Raw genomic sequence first — 12,362 nt, 5'->3', positions numbered from 1 at the left:
CTTAGAAAGCAGTTCAGAGAGAGACCCGTTTCCAGGTAGGTTGGACGTGCAGTGGGTCTCAAAATCAATACAATATCAAAATAAAAAGTACGGAGCGGAATTTAACATTAGATAATCTCGCATAATAGGATTTGCATTCGTTTAGAGCGTGTTATAAGGCGCCTTTCAGACAGTGACACGTGTCGCCGAGGCGGCGCACATTAAGACTGGCAGCCAGCAGCCACACACTTGGCGACAATTTAGTGCAGAAATTTGCGGTGGCACTAAGGACTGACATGTCTGTCTGTCTGTCAGCTGCGCCTGTCGCCTTCAAGCCGCCTGAGAAACGACAACAGGAAACATGGCTGTGAGCTCAAGGTCAAGGGAAACGCTGGTTAGAAGCAGCTGGAGAAAGGTGTGCGCGTGTCCGTGTCCAAACGCACGTGAGGGGCCCACACTGGCAGTCTGTGAGCAAAAGAAGCCCGTTTGCTGTGCCCTCCATTTCGCCACCTGTAGCAATAAAACATGAAGCTAGGAGGAGATGTGGGGTCGTGTCATTTTCGAACCTGCTTTGTCCAGAGCTTGAAGCCCCTCTCTGCTAGCATAAGGTGCCAGGCCATGTCAGGCTAGGGGAAGATATTTCTTTAATAAATGAAGAAGTCCAGCCCTGGCCCTAACAGACCCACCTGAGAATGTCTCTCAATGCCCTTGGGATTCTAACAACTCCTCTTGTGGTCTCTCTGCAGTCTGGAGCCTCCGAACTGAAGCTTCACTCCAATGGGCACCAAATAGCATCGAGCGCCGCCTGGTCACACTACAGATGAGATTAGGGTTGTGCGAGGGTAACGTGACTCAAATAATGACAACTGCCTTTTAAGTCAGCTCAAGATACTTGGGGGGTCCGGCTGTGGCTTGTGGAGTGGGGCATGACAAAGGTTTAACTCCGTCCCCAGCACCACGCTCCTCCCTGCTGGCAGTGACAACTGCCTGCCCATTGTGACTATAAGTGCGATAGACCCTTTAACACCAGGGAGCATCCTTAGGACTGGAAGAGATGAGGGTCTTAGTCCCCTCTATGATTTTTATGCACAGTCTTTCTGAGACTACTCAAGTAAAAAAAATGATGAGCAGGGGGCCCCTTGAGCATCAATCCACCATGTAACGTCAAAAGTGGAGATGGGAATCAGTGATCAGGATACTTAATGAAATAGGACAAACACAGAGAGCAGGGGCTTGGGCACAATATATCAGGGACCTACAGACTGCGAAGCCCCCCTCCCAGTGGTTATCTGCCTCAAGTAGGGATGCCTGTCCACTAAGTCAGGATACCTGACTGGCTGATGGCCACGCCCCTACGTATGTCATCACAAGACCACGCCCCATGCTTTTCATCGTAAAACCACGCCCCCATGCTTGTCATAAGGCCAGTGCTCATTGGTGTGTTGGCATTAGTAAGTCGCCCCAAGAGGCTCAGCTGGTGGCAAATGAAGGCACCCATTTATGATTTTCTAGCTATATGGATGGCACAGAACTGGCACAACGTGTTGCTTCCATGGCAGGAGCCCACCTCAGCTCAAGCTTTATCCACATGTCGTCCATGGACAGGTAGCTGCACGTACGTCTGCCAGCCAAATCTAAAGCGTCCACTTTGGCACCTTCACCTGGTCCTTTTGAACACGCCACGGACAGGAGCACCGGTGGGATGAGTGCAAACCATTGAGCCCACTGTCCGTGCAGCGTGGAGGGCCGGTGTCCGTCATCGAGGTGGTGGAGATAAACTCCGAGTCGGACTCCATCTATAGTTTCCCAGAGCTATATTATCCAGTGTATATGAGAGAGGATGAATTACCGGAAACCAACAGTTTCTTGGCAGCGTAAGCTCAGACATCTGTTTAAAATAAGCATACACAGACAATGTTATTACTTCACCTTAGCCATTTTTTTAATAAATGATCTCCACTAATAATAATATAGCCGAGTTAATAAAGCGATAGGAATCACAGTGAACTTTCCTGGAGCGACACGTTACCTATTGGAAGTTGTGAATATTATTTACAGAAGGGCCTTTCTCTTGATAACACTGAAAAGGGGACTAAAATAGCAGCCGTAATAATAGAAGTGCAGTTACAAAAATAAACAGCGAGATGCGACCTCGGCGTAATCTGCGCAGGGAAGCCCGCGGCGCAGGCCGAGCACCTCAGCACCGTCCAGACGAGGCCGCGCTGCGTGGCGGATGTCTGCGTGGCCTTCACCTCCCTGGCACGACGCCCATATCCCAGTTAGATAAATAAATCTGTTTGCTCCGCTGCCTCTCGAACAGGACGACTGACCACAGCACGGCGACGTGGGGTCCACAGGCTGGCAGAAGAAGGCGCTGTAAGGACCTGGCAAACCTTCACAGATTGTGCCGCGTCGTCCTGCAAAACAGCAAAGGGCATCGCAGGGTGAAAGGCGCGGGACAAGCGGCCAGGCGGTGACTTCCGGTGCCCAGCACATCCATCCACTCGCCACAAGGTCAGGTCAGGGCTGGAGTTGGTGATGGCCGGAGAAGGCGCCATTGTGTGAGGTGAAGAGCGGGCAGACATTCAGTGAAGATGATGATGATGATCTTCCACTTTATTTATATGGCGCCTTTCCCATGCCCGAGGCCAGCACTCCTACAATACGGAATACAAACGTCTGAAGACCCAGCAGCCACGGGGCCAATGCTTATATCTGAGAATCAGTGTTCCTGTTTCATATAGCGCCTTTCATAACTGGGGTCTGATGAGGTGCCTTACACGTCTGTCTAATACACTGCATTCCATATCAATCTATGCAATATGGCGCCTTTCGTCCCCACTTATCAGTTACAGCGCCTTCTCTTTTTTCACATGTTGTTATGTTGCAGCCTTGTGCTAAAATCATTTCAAATTAATTTTTCCTTCACATCAAGCAACACTCAATACTCCCAAATGACAAAGCAAAAACAGCATTGTAGAAAGTTCTGGCAAATTGAATACATTTGAAAACTGTAATATCACATTGTCACCAGCATTCAGACCCTTTGCTATGACACTTGGCATTTGGCTCAGGTGCACCCCACTCTCCTGATCACCGTTTGAACACCTTGTTTGGAGTCCACCTGTGGTCAATGCCCCTGACTGGACCTGACAGGTCAGACACACAGCTGTCTATAGAAGGCCCCACAGCTGATTTGGTTTATCAGAGCAAAAACAAGCCAGGAGGTCAAAGGACAGAAGTGTGGCGAGTGCCAGATTTGGGGTGGCCTACAGTTACATATTCCTGCAGCAATGAAGGTTCCCAAGAGCACCGTGGACTCCATAATTCCAAAATGGAGGAAATTTGGAACAACCACATCTCTTCCTCGGGCTGGCAAGGCAGCAGTTATGGGAGAACCTGATGGTCACTCTGGCTGGAGCTTGTCTTCCAGAAGGACGACCACCACTGCAACACTCCACCGACCCTGGCTTGATGAAAGGGTGGCCAGACAGAAGCCTCTCCTCAGTAAAAGACTCATTGAAACTCCTGTGGAGTTTGCAAGAAGGCACCTAAAGGACCTCAGACTGTGAGAAACAAGATTCTCTGGTCCGATGAAACTTGAGATTGAACCCTTTGGCCTCAGCTTCAAGTGCCATGCTGGGAGAAAGCAGACACCGCTCACCACCTGCACAATACCAGTCCAGGGCTGAAGCTTAGTGCTGGCAGCTCATGCTGTGGGGGGCTAGTTGGCATTATGGGAAAGCTGAACTGGGCAAAGTTCAGCGAAATCCTTGATGGAAACCTGTTCTAGAATGTTTCCCTCCAACAGAATAATGACCCTAAGTACAAAGCAAAGACACCACAGGAATAGCTTAGGAACATCCTTGTGTGTGTCCTTGAGCGGCCTGGCCAGAGTCTGGACTTGAACATCTCTGGAGAGACCTAAAGAGAGCTGCCCTCCGACAATCTCCATCCAACCTGACAGAGCTGGAGAAGACCTGCAAGAGAAGAATGGCAGGAAACCCCATGATGCATGAATGCTAAGGAGTCCCCAGGATGCTGCCAAAGGGGCTTCAATGAAGTACAGAGAAAGGGGTCTGAATGCTGGGGTCAGTTTCTCAATTTTAAAAGATTTGCAAACATTTCTAAAATCCTGAGTTTGCTTTTGTCATTCTGGGGTATCGAGTGTTGCTTGATGTGGGGAAACAACAAATTGAAATGATTTTAGCACAAGACAGCAACATGAATGAAAGGTGAAGGGGTCCGAACACTTTGTGAAGTCACCTTACAGTGTCCTTCATATCCATCAATCAATCAATCAATCAATCAGTTATTTAGTGTCTATCTATTATATAGTCCCTTTCATCTATCTATCTATATATATATATACACTCACCTAAATGATTATTAGGAACACCTGTTCAGTTTCTCATTAATGCAATTATCTAATCAACCAATCACATGGCAGTTACTTCAATGCATTTAGGGGTGTGGTCCTGGTCAAGACAATCTCCTGAACTCCAAACTGAATGTCAGAAATGGGAAAGAAAGGTGATTTAAGCAATTTTGAGCGTGGCATGGTTGTTGGTGCCAGACGGGCCGGTCTGAGTATTTCACAATCTGCTCAGTTACTGGGATTTTCACGCACAACCATTTCTAGGGTTTACAAAGAATGGTGTGAAAAGGGAAAAACATCCAGTATGCGGCAGTCCTGTGGGCGAAAATGCCTTGTTGATGCTAGAGGTCAGAGGAGAATGGGCCGACTGATACAAGCTGATAGAAGAGCAACTTTGACTGAAATAACCACTCGTTACAACCGAGGTATGCAGCAAAGCATTTGTGAAGCGACAACACGCACAACCTTGAGGCGGATGGGCTACAACAGCAGAAGACCCCACCGGGTACCACTCATCTCCACTACAAATAGGAAAAAGAGGCTACAATTTGCACGAGCTCAACAAAATTGGACAGTTGAAGACTGGAAAGATGTTGCCTGGTCTGATGAGTCTCGATTTCTGCTGAGACATTCAAATGGTAGAGTCAGAATTTGGCATAAACAGAATGAGAACATGGATCCATCATGCCTTGTTACCACTGTGCAGGCTGGTGGTGGTGGTGTAATGGTGTGGGGGATGTTTTCTTGGCACACCTTAGTGCCAATTGGGCATCATGACCACCATGTACCCATCCTCTGATGGCTACTTCCAGCAGGATAATGCACCATGTCACAAAGCTCGAATCATTTCAAATTGGTTTCTTGAACATGACAATGAGTTCACTGTACTAAAATGGCCCCCACAGTCACCAGATCTCAACCCAATAGAGCATCTTTGGGATGTGGTGGAACGGGAGCTTCGTGCCCTGGATGTGCATCCCACAAATCTCCATCAACTATCCTATCAATATGGGCCAACATTTCTAAAGAATGCTTTCAGCACCTTGTTGAATCAATGCCACATAGAATTAAGGCAGTTCTGAAGGCGAAAGGGGGTCAGACACCGTATTAGTATGGTGGTCCTAATAATCCTTTAGGCGAGTGTGTGTATATAGTCCCTTTCATCTATCTATCTATTATATAGTGCCTTTCATATCTATCTATCTATACAGTGCATTTCTTGTCTAATAATTTCGAACTGCTAATGTACAGCATTTCATGTCAGTCTAGGTAATGTAGTGCCTTTCAGATTTATCATGTATGGCATCCTTCATATCCGTCTATGACACGGCATCTATCTACATACTGTAGTGCATTTCACACGTAGTGAATATTTACTGTTCGCTTCCCGGGTCCTCCCTGCGTGGAGTTTGCATGTTCTCCTCGTGTCTGCGTGGGTTTTCTCCCACAGTCCAAAGACATGCTGGTTAGGTGCATCGATGATCCGAAATTGTCCCTAGTGTGTGCTTGGTGTGCACTTGGTGTGTGTGTGTGTGTGTGTGCCCTGCGGTGGGCTGGCACTCTGCCCGGGGTTTGTTTCCTGCCTTGAACCCTGTGTTGGCTGGGATTGGCTCCAGCAGACCCCCATGACCCTGTGTTAGGATATAGCGGGTTGGATAATGGATGGATGGATGCTTACTGCTGTGACTGTCACTGCATTTCCTGTTAATGTTATGTTATATAGTGCCTTTCATAGCCATCTACCATACAGAGTCCTTCATCACCATGCCTGTGTATGGCTCATATAGCGCCTTGATCTGTAATATGGGGTCTTTCATATCTACCTGTCAATCAATCAGTCAGTGCTATTTAGGCCCTGCCTATTGATGTTTCTATATAGCGCCTTTATCGAGTGCATGTCTATTTATTTAGTGAAGACTCCCTGCAGTTGTATATAAAATGGTCTCTTTAAGTCCTGCTTTTCAAAAAAATCAAAGGAATCGACACGCATGCTGGTCAGGGGCGCCTAGCGAACTCACTCGGTCTGCCGCCATGAAGTCACTGAAGGTCGGTGTGGACAATGGTGGCCGCCTGCTTTCGCGTCTTTCCCGTTTCTCGCTGTGGTGCTCTTTGAAGGTGTAGTTGATATTCAATGGCAGCAGGGAGGAATGACAAAGGTGAGCAACAAGTTCGTGGACACGAGCCGTTAATCAAACGTGCAGCTCTGACTGGCTTCGTAATGAAGTTGGAGTGACATGGCGAGTGTGTCCGAGTGTGTCTGCGCGTTTTACTCTCGATGGGGTTTCAAGTTGACATTCACTTTTGTCACTTCAGTGTGTCAGAGTCTGACTAAGACCCCAGACTCAAGCGTTTGGACCCTCAGAAGATGACTTGGGTTGGTCAGTCTGAGGTCTGTAAAGTCCACGCGCGTGTCTGTCTGTCTGTCTGTCTGTCTGTGTGACACCCTGAGGTGACCTGGGCCTGCTGGCCGCTGTGATGTCACTAGAGGTGTGTGCGACGGTCGTCTGCCAAAGTCATGTATGTGTGTCTGGCTGGCTGGTCGCACGCCGTCTTTTTTCCGTTTTTACTCACCGCAGTTTTTATCAAATCCTTACACAGCCGAAGCAGGGTGACCACTCGACCCGCAGCCCGGACTTTTCCGTTAAGTACTCCCGGACTCTTCTTCTTCTCCTTTTTTATATAATATTACAAACTTTTGTATGTTTCACTTCCTAGTTTCTCACAGTTCCAATGCGGCCAGGAAAGGTGGGCTGGATGACCCCTGAGCACAAGTGTCTTTGGTGAAGAAAGGAGGGGGCGGCGGGCGGATAAATTGACAAAGGTGGCCATGGCGGAGCGGTTCACACGACTGTAAACGCCGTCAGTCCGCCCCGAAATAACGGAAAGGTAAAACAATGCTTGGGGCCACTCAGACAGCCGGCCACTCCGGACGATGTGAAGAGCCGGCGGCGGAGTCCGCTAATGAAATGGGGAGTCGCTTTGACGAGGCGGCTGGATCGTTTGCTTGGACCTCGGGCCTGCCGGGCGGCGCTTTGTCTTGACTGACGTCTTCTTTCTTTTCTTTTCTTTTCTTTTTTTTTGGTAATTCTGCTGTGTTTTTGCATTTGTTTGTCCATTGAGCTTCTGTAACTGGCTACATTTTTCGCTTTGAACAAATAAAGTTCAATCGATCTTTCCGTTAATCTTAAGAGATGCGCAGGTCAGGCAGATTGACCGGCCCAGTTTGGTCTCCGTTAGTGCGACTGTCCGTACTGGACAGGTTTCTCATTTATAAAACATTGCCTGGACTCGAGTGTGAAAATATGTACACGCCAAAAAAAAAAAAAAGATTTACAAAAGCGGGCGTACCGACTCGACCACGCAATTTGCGCTTTATAAAGCGCACTCATCTTTTTAAAATGCTTACGGGAACGCACGTGTAACGCCGGTCTGAAACATCCATATAAGGAGCATGCTAATCAGCCTCATACATAGGCAATCATTTGCTGCAGAACGTCATTGGCCGATACAGCAACCTCTCCCTGCTGACGTGTCGAGTCCCCGCCACACGCCTTCAGGATTAACTGGCCGCGCTCTGTGACCGCAGACCGCAGTACCTGTGAGGTCGGTCGTGTAATGCCCGCACATCACGGAACAGCCATCGCATTAGACTATACTTAACATCAGGGCCCCATTACACCATGGCTAACATATAAGAGGGTTATCTTAGTTAACGGGCGTTGTGGGCATTACCTGACTCATGGCATCGGTATTGCCGGCTGTAGTTTGACCCTCCTCTCCTGTGTGGCTCCTCTGCGTATGAGCAGGTATTCACTGTCACCGGGCACCTGTGATGATGTCATTGCTGTTTCAATGAATAGTAAGGCAATATGAAGCACCCACATCATCTTCACGTCTGCCAAAGCTACTGTGCCACAAAATAAATGTATCACAGGTTGACTCAAGTCCACCGGACGTCATGTTTATGAGTCTCCTCCTGTCACAGCTTACTGTTAAGAGAAGCAGCTTCATTCTCAGTAGATGCCCTTACTGCAATGTAAGTGCTGTAAACTGCTCCAGTCATATTAGGAGAACCAGACAATGCTAAGAAATGCCTATTAATACTGACAAAAAAAAAAAAAAAATGCAATGTGTTAAGTAAGTGCACTCAAAAACTGGACGTAGCGCCTCACTGGTTGGTTAAAAGTTTCCACCACAGCAGGCATGATGGAGCAGAGCTGAGCTGAGATATTCCTGACCTGTCAGCAGTTCACAGATTAAATAAAAAAGCATAAGAAGTTCTTTATTGGAAATACACAGCATTGACCCTCTTAAAGTGAAATAAGTCTGTGCGTCATATTCATCGTGTTGAGGTGTGACAGGTTTGCCGTGTCAGCACACACGATAATGAGGGCTCGGTGCTACGGTTCATAACACTTGGCTGCTTTGACTGCTCTCCCCTGCTTGATCGAGGGAGTCCTCGTTTCTTAGTTTCTCTGAAATGGTGCGTACACATGGGTGAGAGTTGCAGGTTTTCTTTTAAAATGAGAAGTCACAAGCGCTTTATAAAGGAGGACCCTTAGGCCGTCTGTGTCCAGTGCTGCTGGCAGGACACCTCAAATATCTTCAACGACTGAGGAATGCAAGGAGGTCTCGTTGCAAACGTTACGTCATTTGACGCCTTTGACCCGTGCTGTCCTCTGATAGACGGCCACCCTGGTCCTTCTTGGATGGGCTCCAGCTGCACCTCACTTAGCCTGTTCTGAGCTAGAAAATGGAAGAATAGATGACTTCCTGGTTCCTTGGCCGTTTGGCCGCTTTTGGGGTGTTTTTAAGGAATGACCAAACAAGCAGAGCATACTCCAAGAAAGGTTTTTGAGCGTCTCTGGGGACTTTGCGTGGGTTCCTCTGACTTGCTGTCCACTCACTTGTATTTGATTTTTATCAATGAAGCTGGACTGTGTATTCATCTCGTTTACATCCCTGTACCCCCTTGTCTCCTGTAAACGCTGCTCCATATTGTGTGGCTCAGCTGTTACACACCAATGGACGGTGAATGGAAGTAATCCAGTGATCATGGATGGAAGGATACGCAGTGAGAAAATGAAAGGGAGAAGCTCCACACAGTAAAAAGTATCTATCTATCTATCTATCTATCTATCTAAAAGCACAAATCCAGGGGTGGAGCTGGATGAGGTTAAACTCTGCCCACTGGAGAGGTACAGCAAGCCAACTCATTGAGGCTGTTTGGTGGCCTACCTGGTGACACCACTCTGACACGGCCGGCCATTGTGATTGTTGTCAGAAATTAAATCCATTCTGGGCAGTTTATTGATGAAAGAAAAAACGTGACGGACCCCTCGATAAAATGAGTAACCCCACCCACCCTCTGTGGTGGGACACAGGAGCAGATCGGACTCCACCCCTGGAGTTTTGGACATGCTGAGAGGGGCACTAGGTGCAGTTTGGGGGTCATACTTGGTGTCTTATGTTCAGAGTCCACTCTTTCAGTTAGAGGGCATGGCAGGGATAACAACTTCATTGCAAGGCCAGGTCTGAGTCGCCGGTCGAGCCAACACGCGCATTGCTGGATGTGAAGATGGGGTCAGTTGTGAACCCAGAACTCCAGGGCAGTGCCACAGTACCCACCATTTGCGTTTGAATGAATTATAACTGGTGGTTGCCTGGAAGATGGGAGGCAAGAAGCGGGATGGAAGGACAGGCAGAACACTTTGATTATGACGCTTATGCACATTTACATCACAGTCCTATTAAAGGCCATGCAAATCAAAGCTGACTAGCTGTGCTCTTAACTGTTTAGAGGTGGGCTACCAGACAATATACGTAAATAAAGATGATCCATCAAACACTGTGCCACCTCTACATGTCTGTGGTATAACTTAAATAAAAATATGTATAAATGTAAACCCTTGACACATATTTTTAGGAAGTCACTGCGCACTGGAGAGATTCTGAAGGACTGGAAATGGCAAATATCATCGCATTATATAAAAATTGTGACTGAGCAGATCCAAGCAACTCTAGGCCAGTAAGCTTAACAAGCATCACAAGAAAATTAATGAAATGAATTATTAAGGATAAGATTGAGCAACACATGGCAAGGACAGGAGTTATTCTGAACAGTCAGCATGGGTTCAGAAGAGAGAGGTCGTGTTTTACTTAAATGTTGGAATTCTAAGAGGTTGCAACAAAAGCATACGATCAAAGTGGAGCAAATGATATTATTTATCTGGACTTTCAGAAAGCATTTGATGAAGTGCCACATGAGAGGTTGGGCATCAAGATAAAAGAAGTGAGAGTTCAGGGTGATTTTTTAGATGGGTGCAGAATTGGCTCAGACACAGGAAGCAGAGGGTGATGGTGGAGGAACCTCATCAGAACTGGCCGATGTTAAGAGTGGTGCTCCACAGGGGTCAGAGCTAGGGCCGCTGCTATTTTTAATATACTGTATATGAATGATTTAGATAGGAATATAAGTAACAAGCTGGTTAAGTTTGCAGATGATACCAAGATAGGTGGATTAGCAGATAATTTGTAATCCATTATATCATTACAGAAGGACTTGGATAGCATACAGGCTTGGGCAGATTTGTGGCAGATGACATTTAATGTCAGTAAATGTAAAGTATCACACATAGGAAGTAAAAATATTAGGTTTGAATACACAATTGGCGGTCGGAAAATCGAGAGTACGCCTTATGAGAAGGATTTAGGAGTCCTAGTGGACTCTAAGCTATCGACTTCAAGACAGTGTTCAGAAGACATTAAGAAGGCTAACAGAATGTTAGGTTATATAGCACCACGATCTGTGGAGTACAAGTCCAAGAAGGTTCTGCTCAATCTTTATAACACACTGGTGAAGCCTCATCTTGAGTACTGTGTGCAGTTTTGGTGTCCAGGCTACAAAAAGGACATAGCAGTGCTAGAAAAGGTCCAGAGAAGAGCGACTAGGCTGATTCCAGGTCTACAGGGGTTGAATTATGAGGAAAGATTAAAAGAGCTGAGCCTTTACAGTTTAAACAAAAGAAGATTAAGAGGTGACATGAGTGGAGTGTTTAAAATTATGAAGGGAATTAGTGCAGTGGATCAAGACTGTTATCTTAAAATGAGTTCATCAAGAACACGGGGACACAGTTGGAAACTTAAGGGTAAATTTCGCACAAGCATTAAGAAGTTTTTCTTCACACAAAGAACGATAGACACTTGGAATAAGCTACCAAGTAGTGTGGTAGACAGTAAGACGTTAGGGACATTCAAAACTCGACTTGATGTTATTTCAGAAGAAATAAGTGTCTAGGACTGGTGAGCTTTATTGGGCTGAATGGCCTGTTTTTGTCTCATTTTTCTAAAGTTCTAAAAAAAAAACGCAATCTTCTCATGTGAGAAAAGTGCCCCCTACATTTATGACTTCCTGAAACACCTCAGATTAGAATCAGGAGCACCTGGTCAGACCACCATTAGAGGGGATCTTGTCTGACTGTCGCATTTAAACCTCAGACACGGAGCTTGGTGTTGAAGTGTGTGTTATCACCATGCCTGGATTTGAGGAGCTCATTGAGGTCTTCAGAAAGAAGGTTCTAGATGCCTACAAGTCTGTGAAGGAATTAAAGATTTCCAAACAACTGAAAATGAACCATTCCACTGACCAGAAGATCGTCTACAAGTACAGAAGATTCCAAATACCCAGGGCGCCTCAGCAAATTCAGCCCGAGAGCAGAACACAAGATGCTGATGAAAGCCTCTAAGACCCTCAGAATGACATCATGGGACCACCAGGTAGCTCTTGTCAAAGTACGTAATATGAGACCCTCTATCAGAAGTATGAAGCTCAACTCCTTGTGACGTGACTGTGATCCTAAATCCACCAGAAAATCGCTGCACAGAAAGAAACAGAGGGCTTTGGAAGGGCCACGTCAAAGTCCAGATCTGAACCCCATTGAGATGCTGTCAGAGAATTAAAACTGGCCGTGCATACAAGATGCCCCCCAAAACACTGGACCACTGA

Source organism: Polypterus senegalus, chromosome 6 (genome assembly GCF_016835505.1).
Source record: "Polypterus senegalus isolate Bchr_013 chromosome 6, ASM1683550v1, whole genome shotgun sequence".
Lineage (NCBI taxonomy): Eukaryota > Metazoa > Chordata > Cladistia > Polypteriformes > Polypteridae > Polypterus > Polypterus senegalus.
This window is presented reverse-complemented; position numbering follows the sequence as displayed.